Genomic DNA, 16,861 nt, shown 5'->3' on the forward strand with positions numbered 1-16,861 from the left:
TGTCTCAGGCTGTCATTAATAATGAATGGCATAGAAAATATAGACACACGGATAGACACAGGGAGGAATGGCATAGGTAAAATAAAGAAGTGACAACTTAATCAGCATCGTCCAAAAACCTACTGTACTGAACTGCCTGTCAAACGGGAACCGCTCGCTCTACACGCCAATCCACTGTTTCCAGTATGGAAAATGTACTCACACTGAACTATTTATTACACTCAAGTCTAGTAATTAGTGAAGCTCCAGCCCAATCCACAAAACCAGAGCAGCTCAACTACTAAGATCCTCCTGGTCTTATCTGAAGTGTCTTTTAATAGCTTTGGGAGTCAGGCACCCCCTGGGCCCCTGCTGACAGAGTCAATAAAACAGTGCTCTGCTTTGCAGGTCATAAACACTTTGTTGACAGTGGGACAAGGATTAAAGTCCTGAAGAGCACAGGACAGCAGCCCGGACGCCCCTAATGCAAACAATCCCAGCTGAAGATCTGAAAAGCCCTGGTAGTATGACGTCACACAAGAAATCTGCTTCCCTTTCAGTTTTTCCCTTGTGGTGTCACTAAGCATAATATTATCATCTGTAGTGTTAGTGGCCGTGTTATGAACTGGCAAAGATCATTGATTATTAGTCATCAAAAGTCTCAGTTTCAGATTGTTGGAGCAGCAGTTCAAGCCACAAAACGTTACAATTTTGTTCAACATACACATTCCCCACACTCAGGGTTGGTCTTCTGAAGCCACAGCTGCCCTGAGGTTCACAGTCACTGCACTTTTAAAAAGAACACTGGGCATTTGCGGTTAGAGTGAATTATATTTTAGACTTCAAACATCAGAGGACAGTTTTAAGTCACTGTGAATGTGGTTCTATATTGTGACCTGTCGATACCGTACCTGATCTTTCCAGGACACAAAAGCTGTCCTAAAATGTGGGCCAGGGGTCAGTGGGGCTTTGTGCGGGGCCTAATGTTACCACTGCTGCTCCTTCGTGTGAGCGCCTTTTGAAGCTCAACAGTCCGGACCACAGGGGGCCAGAGACAGCCCAGTGCTCCGCGGATGAGAAGTGTCTCTCCTGTCAGCTTTGGTTCCCAGCGAGCCCCCCAGCCCTCTCATACCTCCAACCTGCCCCTCCCTGGGCTTTTGTGTGCCGGCCCAGCTCCCTGTAGACTCACCGCTCAGTGGCCTTTCACATGCGACTGTGTCCAATCCCCGGCTCACCCCCCTCTGAACCCTGGGCCTCGTCTCCAGCTCTGACCACCTCCTACAAGCAGACACAAGTACAGGGACACTCACACACTTTCATATGGTCAAATGGCAAACATTGTTGGGCAGAGGAGCCAAATTTGATCGAGTAATGTTTATGTCAAAGTAACAAAATGTTCAATTTAATAAAAGCAAAATCACACTTTGAGATAAGGAGGGGATGAGCTCCATCACATTTTACAAGCACAAATGGTGTGAGGTTTTCCATTCGAGGTGTTAAAATTGGTACGTCGATGATTACTTGATTGACTTTCAGATGCCAACAAGCAAACACAAACACACAGTCATTACAATGAGCTATAATAGTCCTGGCACAGCTCTGGTCTGTCTTCATCCTCTCCTTCGCTCTCTGCTGTGTTGGCTTCGGCTCGTTTTGGACTGAGTTGCCTGAGGAGACTTGGACGTGCTCAGCTGTCAGATGGTGAGCTGCACCTGCGAGGCTGGCACTGCCATCACCAGAACATATGCTTTATACAGCCCCGGGACACAGGGATGGAACAAACATCTGTAAATTATAATACAAATAAACGCACAATAATTTAAAAGCCACTTAGTTGAGATGCATGCACGACTTTTAGTGCCAGCTGAAGCCGACTGAGGTGCATGAATCAGATCGTTTTATTTGTGCAAAATCAAATAGATGATCAGTCCCATTAATAAAAGCAAAATCTATTGATCTACTGTGCATAGAATTACAGTTTTTTTGGTCATAATGTTATGCTATTCCTTTCTTTGTCTGTATTGCAGGCTATAAGGAAGTCTGCTACAGCAAAAACTGGCCTGTTCTTGAGACTCGTTATTGCTCGATTTGTCATGCACATGTAAATTATAATAAAAATAAACACACAATAATTTAAAAGCCACTCAGTTGAGATGCATGCACGACTTTTAGTGCCAGCTGAAGCCGACTGAGGTGCATGAATCAGATCGTTTTATTTGTGCAAAATCAAATAAATGATCAGTCCCATTAATAAAAGCAAAATCTATTGATTTACTGTGCATAGAATTACAGTTTTTTTGGTCATATGTTATGCTATTCCTTTCTTTGTCTGTCTTGCAGGCTATAATGAAGTCTGCTACAGCAAAAACTGGTCTTTTTCTTGAGACTCGTTATTGCTCGATTTGTCATGCGGGTCGGAGTAGAACAGGACGCCTCTCTCCTTGTTATAGATGTAAAAAAAAAGTTGTTAATGCAGCGTCTCTGGGCAACACCCCCGCGTGTCCCCCTCCCTCCCCTGTCCGGGATCCGTGGGGCAGGCAAGGGAGGGACATTCCTGCTTTGACGACCAGCCCCGGCGCTGCCATGATTTGCTGAGCAACTCGACACTGGCTTGAAAGATGCGTGTGTGGAAGACGCAGTGAGAGAGAGAGAGCAGACGCGCACAAACAACTGACTATTACGCGCGTCCATATTCCACACTGTTAGAAAGAAGAGCGAGCGGGATTACAGCGCGTTTGGCAGCAGCGGCACATGGATCCTGGGACGACATAATAGTCAGGAGGGTCCGATCCAGTTGTGGGACGTGTCTTACCTTCGCCCCTGAAGCCCGCGCTGCTCCGGGAGCTCCGCAAACTTTCTCCACTGCTTTTTTCGGTGCTTCGACTGTGTTTTTCCCCCGGGTTTAATGGAGGGCCCTGATCGGATTTGTCATCAGAAGAATGTGTTTGGCCGCTAAATCGCAGCTTTCGCTCTTTTCTCCGAGAGGTAAGTTAAGCCTAAAGAGTGTGTTTTGGGGTCCGGGGTCTGAGGCTCCAGAACCAGCGGCGGGACAAGCCCAATGTAGAGGAGAAAACAAACGTGTCCCGGTCATGTTAGACACTACATTATCGTGTGTGTGACTTTAGTTTAGTGTGAGACTTGGAGCGCAGCGCGGCTGGAGTGACTCTGAGTTGAAATAACTTGAGGTCAAACTCCGCCGATCATGTCAATACTTGGAACCAGCCCGCAGAGAAGAGCACTATGTAAGAGAATAAAAGATGATTCATGTGCACATAGCCACATGTCCACTCCTCATTTTCTTTTGTAGGTTATCTAGAATAAAATATATAAACAATCCTAGTCTTATATGTCTATTCAAATAAGATATGATCTATACAAACAGATGTGCTTGTCCTAGTTTCTGATAGAAACAGTTATTTTTTTTTTATTTTATTCTATTCAAATATGCTTACCAAACCTATTTTTACATAGTTTAAAAAATATATATATTTTTCCCTAAAATAGAACTTAATGTTAATTATTTGGCTATTAAAAAATGGACTCTGCCATTTAGTTTGAGTCAGCAGGTTGTTGTAGGATTTTCAATTAAAAAGTCTAAACTTCTTAAACTGCTGCAGAGGTGTGACACTTCACTGGAGCGTTTCAGTTGAAATAGATGACCTCAGGCTGCATTTATGCCTCAAAACACTAAAGAGCCTTTTGAGAAATGGCAACTATAGACTGCTCCACATTCGTGTCAAAGTCTAAAAGGTAAATATTGGGTATCTGTCTGTGAAGTTTGCTTTGTTCTAAAGTTGGACTGTCTTAATGGGCCACGTGGTGAGAGGATAATATTTGAAGCGTGTATTTTCTGGGGCTCTCTGTGCCCCGAGTGTTTTTGATAAAAGTGCTGATGATGCCATAAACGCTTTGCTGAATATATGTCAGAGGGGGACTAAAACAAATCACATCACATACAAAGCTGCTGAGCCGGGAATCAAAATGCCAAGACTTGATATAACTATTGGAAAGCGATTAAACACTTTTTCTTAACCGTAACAATATTCCCCTCTGTCTTTGGGAAAGAGAATACAGCTGTTATTTCTTTAGCAATTAAATAGCTCCATATCCTCAGTAGTTTACACCTGATACACCGCTGCAGATGGCACAATAAAAGAGTAGAGTGAAAAAAGACAATCCCTGGTCATGCCCTCTAGTCATTTCCTGCGTCTGCGTTCACCCCTATCATCAGAGCTGCGCACAGCTTTTGTTACATAGGGGTTCCTCTGTGAAAAGTGAACACTTAAACGATATTGAGAACAAAGTGTTAGTCGCACTCCAATGCATGACATCCAGTCAGGGGGACACACATGGCTGCGCACAGATAAAATGTCTTCAAGTTCAAACAGTCGCTCGAGCATTGTTTCCTCGGTGGGGGACAAGAGGACACTTCCGATGCCTTTCAAATCCTCAATATTGGGCCACTCAGATCTGCTCGCTAGTGCTAAGCCTGAGCTGACTGTTCACTTTCAGCCACAAATCCTCTTTGGGGTTTTATTAGTCAGTCCATTGCACCAAGGTTTAATTTTGACCCGGCACTTTCAAAGCATTTACAGCTGAACCTTTTCTGAAATGTTAAAATTAGCCGGTTTTTGCACATCCTTTTATTGATTTGTAGAAAGAAGTTATGCGCCTGTTATGATGTGAGTGACTTTAGTTTATCACATCAAAAGTCCTGAGGCTTTACCATGGACACTGTTAGAGCTGTAGTATACATTATGGCATTCATACTTCTTTACAATAATGTGGAAGTAAAATTTAACCCGAACTGACGAGAACAAACCTTTACGTTGCTTATTTGTAATGTATGTATCGGTAGTGCCCTCCTGGTGACCACCTTAGAGCTCCTTTTTCAGTTTTCACATTATGTTCCTGTGTGGAAATGAATGAGCTCTTATCAGGACTGGAACAAAGCACAGCCCTGCCATTTAAGCAACTCGAATAATGTTCGAGGCATTAGCGTACGGGCTAATGATAAACACATGCTGTTGTAGGAGAAGTATGTTAAGTGGGCAATTTGAATGTAAGCATGTTTAATGATACCAGTCCCTCCACTCATAATGGCTTTTTTGATTTTTCTGATGTAGCTCAATCACACCACCACATACAAGGACAAGTGGCAGCTAGTACTTCTACTCAAGTGTGAATCATCTTACATGAACATTATACAGGCTGTAGCACCAACTGTAGTATTAGCCACATACAGACAGCTGTGTTACATTGTAATAGTCACTTTATAACACTCTGTAGCTGCTGTGGTAGTATTAACGATTGTATGTCAAGTATTATTTGATACCATTTCTAGAAGAAATAGCAGTAAATTAAAGTGTAATAGCTCAGTTATTTGGTGATTTCAGGTGTTTGCCAGTAAAACTTTTGTGCAGTGCTATTTGTTCTGGTCTAATAAGTATGTGGATTTAACAGGCTCCTATTTAGGGCTTGATACTTGCTTGTGTTTTCCCTTTAATACTACACTATATGGCATTAACCTTATCTATCTCCATGGAGATGTATAATGTATACTTTCACATGCAGAATATTGAGTATAAAGTTTAAAAACAAAACAAAGAATATCTGATTAACAATAAATTGAACATAAATGTATCCTTTTCTGGATAATTTAATTTACATTTTGTGCTCGACTTGTCCCTGACATTTAAAGGTGCATTTTAGATATACATTTATGTAAATATTGGTAATCTCTGTGGTGAAATGAGCCCACACATTGTCCACACATGGGGAAATTACAAAATTTCCCCATGTGTGGACAATAAAGGAATATCTTAGGAATATCTCACACTGTAAGAACAGGGCGGACCCCCCTCCGTACATAGTGCACATACATTAAAGTTATTGAAAGAAATGTGGGTTGTTTGAGAATGTTACAGATGAATATGGCGGCGTTAGGTGGATGTGGTCTCAGAGGGTGTGTTCACAAAGTATATTTTGGGCCACTTGCATTTGCTCCCATTTTCAAGCCTTAAAGATTTGAGGCCAAGCAGCAAACCTCAGCCCCACCGTGAGCTGAAGTGAATGTAAAACCAAAATCACAATGTGGTCTGCTTGTTTATTTGGTTTTGAGACGTGATCTGACATATTATCAAGCCATAAGATAAGCCTTTGGAGCGAGCACATACATGGAAACTACAGGACAGAGTGTGTTCCAGCGCAGTCCGTTTACCGAGCATGTGTGAATACGTGAGTTGAGTTTTTAGAGGTTTTAAAAGTCACTCTACATTACCAGTGCCACAGCAACAAAGTAGTAATGCGTAGTTATGTTAGATCATCCCATGACAGACACCGTTTTGTAGATTTTAACTGTTCAAAGGTGCAGTATGTAACTTTTTGGGATCAGGGTCCGCTACCTGCTTGTCTCCATGGAGATGTTACCGTTATGTAATTGGGTAAGACACTTTGCTACTAGCAATAGTAACTGTTGAAACTTCATTACATTTCAAACCAACACTTTTTACAAGTTGTATAAGACTTTATATTTGATGGCTAGTTCTTACTTTCTCTTAAGTGGCAAAAACTGAATTGTGATTTTTCATTCATCGTTTCTGCTGTTCATATCTCAAAGTATTCATTAGTGGATCATTTTTATTTGGTGCAATTAATACAATTTTACTTGAGATTGAGATTCAATCATTTTTGTCAATGATTAGCTTGGATCCTTTTGATGGAGAAGTCCACAGTCAATCCTCAGTAAAAGCATGTGATTTGGAGCTCAGAATTTTAAAAGTCTGACGTGATCAAGGAATTCATATTGAAAGATTATTTTATTTGTTTTTATTTAAGAATTGAAAATTGTGATTGATTAAAAACATTTTTTTAATGGCATATCCCCCAGCCTTGTGGTTATAATGATGTCCAACCCAGTTCTTCCAAACTCAACCTCAACTCAACCTAAACTCCTGGCACACAATGCTCCTTACACTCTCATAGTCTCATTGCTCAGGCATTAAGTCATACTGCTGCTTTCCTACTTTCTAATACCAGCCTCGCTCACTGAGCGCCGGGTCCCATTTGTCAAGGACAGAGCTGCAGCACAGTGCTCATTAGATGGACAGAGGGGAGTTGTGGGCAGCGTGCCAAATAATCCCTATGTCCAAGGAACCAGGCGGTGCTGACGGACAACACCCAGCAGCTAGGAGCAAGGGCAGAAGGAAAGGATGGGCAGGTCAGAGAGAGGGAGTTATATGTATGTGCAGTAATGGTAAATGCAACATACTGTATTTATAACATTACAAATAGTGTGGCAATTTCTCTGAAATCTTTAGAGACTTAGTATGAAAGAACACTAATCCAGTTGCAGAGGTCTTAAGACAGTGTACTTGTGTCCTTGGGTTTTCTGTGCATCCAACACCGTTGATGAAAACTTTGTACGGAAACTAAACTGATACTGTTCTCTTCGTGGCACTACAACCATCACAACAATGTTCACTGTGCTCTAAATTGATTTTCTTAGGACATATGGATATTATTCATACAGTTTGAATTTTGAAAATATTTAAAGCATATTTACATCATGGAATTGTCAATAACAGATATGCAACAAATAGACTGCTAACGATAACCTTAAATAAACAGTCAAAACTAGGCCTATCAGCCATAACAAAATAATAGATTTTCTTGTGCGACATGTTTCAGAAAATGTCACGATTTTATTGAAACCACTTGATGCCTCTAACAAAATCACGCACTTTAGTAAATAAAAAACAGAATGAGAAACTTAGTTATGAATTATATATGTCAATTCTTCAACACTACAGCTGAAATAGCTATTATGTTACCAAAAAAAACAACAACAACACAGATGTAAGAGCAAAAAAAAACAACAACATACGATGAATACTGCTATTGAGCCCCTAAAGATTGCTCCAGCTTTGATTTATTGAACGATAAATGTATATGATTATCATGACAGGCCTGTATGAAACTAAAATAATGAATGCTGTTTACATGAAGAATGGCCAAATGCAAAAGACAAGCAGTGTTTCAGTAGCCAAAGGTGTCGGGCTTTTGTTTATAGAAAGTTGTCATTAGTAGTGCTTCTTATCTGCTCTGCGCACGCATTGTCATTAATTTAACAGCACAACGCTCAAAAAGACCCTCCTCCATTTTGGCCCAGTCCCATGACCTTGACAGACGATCCCAACAAACCTGCCTCTGCCCCAGTCTGCTCCTACTACGCGAGTGAGTAACTCCTGGAGGTTAGAGATAGGCTACGTTCTTCCAGCGCTGCACCTCGCAAAATGTCAAAGGTGAGCCCACTGTAGCTCCGTGTATACACCCGCTTTCAACAGATGGTGGGATTGAGTTCACTTTCGGAACCTTGAAGGACACGGAACTGGATAATCACTTTCAAGAGATTTTTGAAATGAAATGAGAAACATCGGGCGGTAACTGTTAAGACAAACAAACTGTTTTCAGAGCAGGAGAAACAGATGTGCAAAGTCAGCCACCGGGATATGGAGGGACAGGATGCTTCTGGGGATATTAACACATAAGAAGTTTAAATAAAGATATGGATTACTGCTATTGACAAATACAGAAGGCTCAGTATCGATTTGTGTATTGTCCAGATATATGTCACACTATAACATAAATATCCCTTAATTCTTGCGTTTACCACACGGCTCACAGCTGCATTGGTCCCTCCAGAAAACTCAAAAAGGGCATATACATTTTGTTGCATATACGTCTTTGCCAAAAACAACACTTTCCCTCATAAAACTGGTGCACATACGTTGTTGAGGCCATTGTTCTGCTGCTTGTGTCACAAGTAATTTTCTTAGTGATCCCTCAGCCGGATCGAGGGAGGAGTTCAACGAATGAACTTATGAATCGGACTCACTCTAACAGTAGGAAGCGAACGTTTTTAGCCCAGCCCAAAAGGAACATTTTATCTTTTTACGTTAGTTTCTCCTCTTGTTTGCGACATTTCCTCAAACGTTTCCTCCGAAATCCTCCGGTAGTCTCGCCTCAGAGCTGTCTCTTGTGTGCGCAACCGCAGCGTTCTATTTCAAATGTTTAACCAATAAGTCACATCGGTCTTGGGTTTTTCTGCAAACCCAAATGTGCACACTGTTGAAAAGCCGGCACAGGCACCAGCAAGATTATATTAAGGCAGTACCAGCGGCTGGTACTCCCCTGCAGCTGACAAACAGGCTACTTGTTAGGAGAGCTGTTTTTCTCCTATGTTCTCCCAGTCAGTGTGCGGCAGTGTGGCTGGGCTGCTGCCTGCTTCTGCGCCTGTGGTTAGGGGTGCCATTTTGAGCCGCCTCAAATTCAAGTTTGTGGCCCCTCTGGGAGTATAGAAACCCCTTAGTTATGAGATATAGATTTTGAGTAGAGGAATCTCGACATATGGTTCATTAGGCAAAACGAAAACATGTATTAAATAGAATGTCCTTATGTAAAACATGATGGCTAATGTTTCCATGGATGACAACATTTTAGAGTTAAATAAATGAAGATTATGGCATTGAAGGGTGCACCGCAAAGCATTGCAACCAATCTTTGTGTCAGTCAAAAAGTCCCAAACCTGGATAAATTGATGATATGTAAAAAGGGGCATGGACTATACAACAATGAGGTATACCTTTAATTAACAATCAATTAGTAGAAGAGTAGCTGAGACTACAAATATCTGCAAAATAAAGATGCAGATGTTGAGAAAAATACTTAAATGTACAAACACATTGCACACTTAGAGATTACAGATTTTATTAGGTTTTGGTTTAAGCATTCTTCAGATATTTTTTTAATTTTTATTCTAACTGAAATAACCACTGTTTGAGCCCTGGAGGAAAATGAGTGACGAACAAATATTCCAAAATAAAATTACAGGAAAGTTGTTCATGTAACTGGTGGTTAGATCAAACCTCAGGCAACATATAATAACTTGGTTTTATAAATATTAATGTTGCTGTTATCATACTCTTGGCACTGTGCCTTTTTCGTGTGCCAAAAAACTCCTCTGACGTTGAGTGTGGCATCGCTGAGGGGCGAGCAGGCTAAAGCAGAGGTTTTTACTGTTTGTCCTACAGCCAAAAGTGGACACTCACTGGTGGGGTTTGTTTTGTGATCTCTAGATTGGGGCACAACAAGCGTGAAGTGTTACAAGGCAAGACGGATAAACATTTAGACAATCTAAATAAAGAATTTAACAAGCGCTGCACATTCATCTGAGCGTCCTCCGCCTTGTGCGTACAAGGATACTAGTTTGTTTGTTTTGGACTTTGTTGAGGAAGACTAATTGTAAATTACCTCGTGTTTGTTTTTGTCCCACTGCACGGCTGTAGAGTTGAGGTTTTCTGTGAATATACGACCGTCTGTCCACTTTATTTAGACAAGCAATTTATCATCCTGAGAAATGAAAATACTCTTTTCTTTCTTGTGCCTTTCACAAAACAAACAAAGACAAAGTAAATCAGTATTCTCCTCTGCTTCTGCTTTTGAAGATGTGTTTCTTGGTTGGATCCTTTTGGGACACCTTGTCATTTTGTTGACATTGTGCAATTTAAATGACAATATTTAATGTATGCTTTACTTTGAAAGAATTTCTGGTTGGCTGCCAGGGAGCTATCAGGAAGACACTGAGCAGAAACTGTTGTCTGCGTCTTTCTGCGCTTGTTGCTGTAGAGACGCACTGATGGAATCCAGGAGAGAGAGGGGAGGGGGCAGCTGGCTCACATCACCGCCTGCCCATAGTTCACAGCCCACACAACATCATTTAGAATCACAGATATGGCCTTTAATCCCTGTAAAACTGATTGCAAGACAGGTACAGCTCAACCTTTTTTTTTTTTTTGTCTTCTCTGCATCAATGTGATTTCCCATAATTTCTATAATCAAAGCTGATAAGGAGGAATGTGGATCCATGGCCTCCTGTGTCTGTGGTGCCATGGCTGCTAAATACCGGCTCCCCTCTCGGCTGGCGTGATGAATTAGACTCTTGGCACATGCTGGAGATCAGCCTTATAACACCCCGTGGGCAGAGGGCCTTCTCCTGGTGCATTCCTTCCTTTCCATCAGAATTACCTTTTTGCTTCAGAGGAGACGTTCCCCTGTGGGCTCAAAGGCCTGTGAAATCAGCCGGAAGACCCCAAGGCGCTCTGACAATGGGAACAGCTTGTTAGTTGCATGTGCAACGCTAGAGGTTTCACAGTGGCCTTGTATGGCAGCGATACCCTGGGTTCTGTTTCCACTGTCCGAGCGCTGCTATTGAGTTAATCCCGCTGTTCAGGTCCTTGGGAATTGGCCCTACCTCCCCACCGTCTTGTCCCACCCCCCCGACCGCAAATTCCCAGGAAAAACAAGACCGAGTAGAACAATCTCCCAATTAAAATGGCTCTTACATACAGTACCATTCAGGCCTTCTCCCACTGTTTCATTCTCTCGCCTTTCCCCCTATTTTGGGCCAAGCAGCCTCAGGGCTAGAATTAGTGTGGTATCCCAGGTCCCGGCACTGGCACTCGGGTAGGGTCTGGAGGAGAGGGGGGTTTGTGTGTCCTTGGTAAACAGGGTTTTGAGAGATGTGACTGTCTGATCCCAGGGGCCTCTCATCTAGTCTCACAGAGGAGCAGTGTCATGCTCTGGGATAGGCCTGGCCCCGCACTCACCCCAGCTTCATGCTCTGAAACGAGGAGGGGACACGTGAAGGTGGCAGATGTCTCTAGTGAAGTAGATGCAATGACTTTTCTTCATCATCGGTCACGACACCAGGTCACTAAGTAATATAGAAAATGTTTTTATCAAACTGTAAATATAATTTCTAGTTTACTTTCTTTCTTTAAATTACAGTATTTATAAACTATATACTTACTAGTTAATGACAGAGCTTGGTGCAAAAATTAAATAAAAGGTTGATTATTACAATAAATGTCTATCTTTCTATCTTACAATTCTGGATTCAGAACCATTTACAGTTAATTTTCCCCTTTTGCCTTTTATATATATATATATATATATATATATATATATATATATATATATATATATATATATATAATTAATTAATTAATTAATTAATTAATTTAACCAGATTAGAACCCATTGAGATCTCTTTTCAAGGGTGATCTGTTTCTGTTTTTTTTATTGCTCAAAACCTCTAAGCGAGACCAGTTCTCCCAACCTCAAGTCCGCTTGAAGAGGGAGTTCCTAGATGCACGAGCAGCGCAGGAAAACACTATCTTTCCCCAGTTCTTACACTGGGCACCGACAGCCTTTGATCAATTACTACTCATCTTGAAAAAATTATACATTTTGTTGTGGCTAAAAGGCAAAAACAATGTCTTCTTTACAGCCAATTAAAGGGACTATTTGATGCAATAAAACCTGTAACAACTCATTCTCGTTGTTTCTGCCGTTGTACTATATGTTCAACCTCTTCCACATCTTTTACACATATAGACAGAGACTCCATTTTCATCACCTCTTTTTTGGATTCTTTAGTGCTGCGTTTGACCTCGGCTCCGTCTCCTGTCCTTCAGACAAATGCGCTGAGAGACAGACGTGTCTAAAAACGCAGACTGTCCTTGTAGCCGTAGCCCATTTATCTCCCGCTCCCTCATTCCTGTTTTAAAGATTTATCGAGGAGAACTTGCATTAACTTTCTGCAAAATATCAGTTTCAGACAAGGGCAGTCGACATAGGGATTTTCTAAAACCCCTGGAATGCATTTTTCTCTTTTGGACATAAAACAAAATAGACCCCCTCTCTCTTTTGGCTAATTTTCAACCCAAAGCATGTCCCACACTTGTTCCCTCCTGTCTCTGAGGCTGTCCTACTTTTAATAATGTCTCAGTCTTTAATCAGAGTAAGGCCCCATGCGTTTCCACTCATTATTTGTGCTTCGTGGCCTGAGGCTGCCTCCATGGGATCACCCACAGCAATTCAGGAAGCCTATAATGGTCCCCAAGTGCCTTCTTCTTTCTGGACGGTATTGCTCAATGTAGTGAATCATCTGTCAGTTTTGGCATATGGAACAATCTCAATGTCTTCACAAAACTGGGCAGGCCTGGCAACATTTCACCCCTAACCCTTTTTTAGAATCTTGTAAAGCTTTTGACTACTTTTAAGACCCCCTATTGCAGTTTATTTTTTAGTTTTTTATGAATTTATCTAGTATCTTGGTGCCGTGTTTCTCAGAGTGGAGCTGAGGAATGCACGCTGTAGATCCTCTGTCAGTGAGATGAGGGGCGAGTGCAGACAGGTTGGGGATATAGCATGTGAATCATCTCCAGTCCACAGGTCAGATTAGACCATCATACCAGAAATAACCCGATCTATCTTTTACGCACCACTTATTGCTTATGCCTAATGTACTGTACTGTTTCTGTGGGCCTTAAGCTTGAAACATTTCTCACATGCCGTACTTGACTTTGTATGTAATGTTAGAGGCTGTTCACACGTAGTCTCCTGGACAGTGGAGATTAAGATAGAACTCTGTATTTTGAGGCTCTGACGATTCTTATGAAAATAGCTTTTTGGCTTTTAATTTTAATGCCTTGAGATGAGAAAAGGTTCTTTAAAGTAAACAGCGAATGAAATACTATTTAAATGTTTGTTAAACCTCAATTATTACTTGGCAAAAGAAATGTCAACTGTGCCTGCCACTATTTATGAGTATTCAAGCCTAATTAAAAGGAAAAATGTTAATGTTAAAGCACAATACTTGATAGTTTTGGACATTTAATGCTCGTCAAGTTAAATCAACATACATCTTTTGAAAGTGTGACACAAGTGACACATACACAGCTTTTCAGTCAGTTGCACTAGTTGTTACCTGTTCTTAGCCCAGGGGTCTTTTACGTTTCGCTTGTTTATCCAATGTGACGATGTTATGGGCCAGATTGGGACAGATGGGGTTTGCAGTAGTCCTGTTCAGAATTGCAGGTGCTTACCCCCTTTCTCAAAGCTGAACCCTTTCCTTTCCCCCGGGGCGACGTGTCAGTGTGTTTATTTTCCCTTGTGTCATCACCGGGGATCCTCATGTCGTACAAGGAGACAGGTAGAAGCCTTGTTAGTCTAGGAGACATTTGCACCCCTCCCATGATGGATGGGTACTGCTAAAACCCAACTCTATGTTGCAGTCGACTGACAAATGAAAAGACACAGAGACCAACAAAATAAATCAAAGTTTAAAATGAGAAATGATGATGATGCTGATGATGATGCTGATGATGATGATGATGATGATGATGATTATTATTATTATTATTATTATTATTATTATTATTATTATTATTATTATTATTATTATTATTATTATTATTATTATGTCAAATGGAATGTACATTTTTCCTTGGATACTTAAATGCAATCACACCTAAATGTGTGTGAGTTATTCATTAATCAATTGTATTGTGGTATAAAGAGCATTGTGGACAGCAGAAAAAAACATAAACTTTTAAGACCTATTTTTAGAAATATCATTGTATCATGATATGTATCATATTGTGGATCTTATATTGGGATATGGATCATATAGTTCTTGGCCATTCCTAGCCCTAATCCGTAACAAAAACGAGTATCAAAAGTTAGATACTAAATACTAAGAAAATAAAAACAATCACATGAATATGATTTGTTGTAAAATCAGAACTAGCATAAGACTGTGTGGTAATATTAAAGAAACTACTATTATTTTCTGTTGTTTGTTTTTGTGTGTGTGCGTGTGTGTTACCATTTATCTTTAAAAGGCAGAAAATCTCTATATGGATGTCCGTTTTGATGAAGAGAAACCATGCTAGTTGTGAGATGCATTTACAATGCATAAGCTGAAGATGAAGGTGTGATACGACCATAACATTTTCCATCCTTTTTTGGAGCTGAACATGAGATAGTAGCCTGCTCTCCTTCTCTTTCCCTTCTCACTATAGGAATAATTGAATAGGGACTTTCCCCATTGTCAGCAAAGTTGGGTTTTTGTGTCTGGTCTGGACCTCCTCTCCAGGACTGAGCAGGATGTACCTCTCTCCATGCAGTTATAGTGTTGCCAGCATCAGGGATACTAGATCTACCCTGTGTGTCTCCAGTGGGCCGGCTTCATACTGGCGGATGTCAGAGCAGAGCCAAAGATAAGCGCCTCAAACGATGCCCCTGGGTTTCCTCGTCTCGGCAGATTAATACAACAGATAGGATGCTGTGTGTTTACACATAGAGACTGAGCATCGCCTTCAAAGTTACTACTGAAAAATATACTGTCTCAGCACCTTTTTTTGATACCGTTCTGCCCTTACCTTTGTGCATCATATGACTCTGTTGTTATTGTAATTATATGTAATTATTCTGACACAGACAGAAAGATAGTTTGCAGTGATGACATAGGGGCAGTGAGCCGGGGCTTGTTGTAACTCGTGAGCTGGAGAAATGCTTGGCTGTTTCATGTGGGTCTGATGCTCTTAAAAGTGCATCAATGAACTCAACTTTGCTTTGTAGTGCAAATCATACTCAACATTGATTAGAGAAGTTAAAGGGCAGCGATAGTGGCATAAAAGTTCAAGTGTTTGTATGTTTGTATTATTGTGTCTTATTTGCTAAGGCTCTATGGTATTGAAGAAGAAGAAAATAAATTAATTTAAAGGTAATAAACGGTGACATTTTCTGCTTTATGAGAAAGTGCTTTTGAAACAAAGCAGTCCCAGCTCATATACACGAATAAATAAATACAAATAAAACTTAATATGTAGAATTATTAAATAGAAACGTGTAAGGCAAAAAAAAAAGTCTGGGTTGACCTATTGGGGGCAGTCCAGGGTTCGCCCACTCTATGCTCTTGTGTGAACTTTGACCTCAGGGTGAGAAGTGGGCGTGAGCCAGCAGCTTGGAGAGTTTATTATTTCCTGGCCCTCCTCGGTCTTCACTGAGGATGTAAGGAGTGAGATGAAGGGAGGGAACGTTAGAAGAAAGCATCTGTGTAACAGGTTTGACCCCAGATGAGAAAAAATATCAAAGAACAACAGGTTGTTACTAAAAGACTTTCAGTAAATTGTACGGCTGCAAAATTCTTTGCTGAATAAAGACTTGATAAATAATAATAATAATAATAATAATAATCTGTGAATCAATTGAACTAAAAGGTGACATAGCATTATAGTCTCAAAGATCATGACATGAAAAGTATAATGTAAAAAAGCAGAATTCATTCACAATTCTCTCATCTCCATCTAAATCATCTAAATTATTTTAATCTCAATATCTCCCAAAAAACAATTGTGATTTACATTTTTTTAATTTGTCTTTATTATCTATCTATAACTATAGAGATGCTGTGTATTATTACAAAATGTGAGGCTGATGAAGGTTTCAGAGGAGGGGCTGTCAGAAAGCTTTTTAGCTCCAGTTATCCCAACCACACATGATCTTTTTAATTTTGACCCAGCCCTTTGCCCTGGTCAGGCCTGCTGCTGCTGTCTGCCCTCTCCCCAAGTTCCAGTCTGAATATCACAGCTGGACCGCCATTGTCTGCCTGGCTTCAGGCTCAAACCTTGGTAACCAACCAGGAACCTGGGATCAAAGCCGGCCAGGATTACTCTTGGAAAAAGTGGGAGGTGGTACCGCAGTTGGAGGGGGTCGGCTTGAAAAGGATAGAGGAATGCTCCTAATTACGTGCCCTCCACTCCTTTTCTGGGACTTCTTTTGGCGTTCCTCTTGTTCACTGTGTGTGTTAGGACTGCACTTCAGGCTACGCTGAACCTATGAGGAAGCAACACAGTGTGACAAGAGAGTGATATTAGAGCAAAGCCACAGTCTCTCAGAGCCACTCCATTACACTCCAGGGGCAGGTGGGACACAGAGGCCGGGGTCCCGGGACATTCCTCCCTCTGTAGAGACA

At 41.0% G+C, this 16,861-nt stretch overlaps 1 protein-coding gene across 3 annotated transcripts in view; it reads left to right on the top strand.

The window, feature by feature from the left end:
• The first annotated feature begins 2,857 nt into the window (after positions 1-2,857).
• cdon (cell adhesion associated, oncogene regulated) overlaps positions 2,858-16,861 on the top strand; it is a 28,830-nt gene continuing 14,826 nt past the window's right edge. For all 3 annotated transcript variants that reach the window (XM_072453017.1, XM_072453020.1, XM_072453018.1), the window contains exon 1: positions 2,858-2,964. The gene's annotated coding sequence lies outside the window, so the exon portion shown is untranslated. The remainder of the gene's footprint in view (positions 2,965-16,861) is intronic.

The sequence above is a fragment of the Eucyclogobius newberryi genome, unplaced genomic scaffold (assembly GCF_026437365.1).
Source record: "Eucyclogobius newberryi isolate DKJ021-1_F unplaced genomic scaffold, fEucNew1.0.hap1 SCAF_10, whole genome shotgun sequence".
Classification (NCBI taxonomy): domain Eukaryota; kingdom Metazoa; phylum Chordata; class Actinopteri; order Gobiiformes; family Gobiidae; genus Eucyclogobius; species Eucyclogobius newberryi.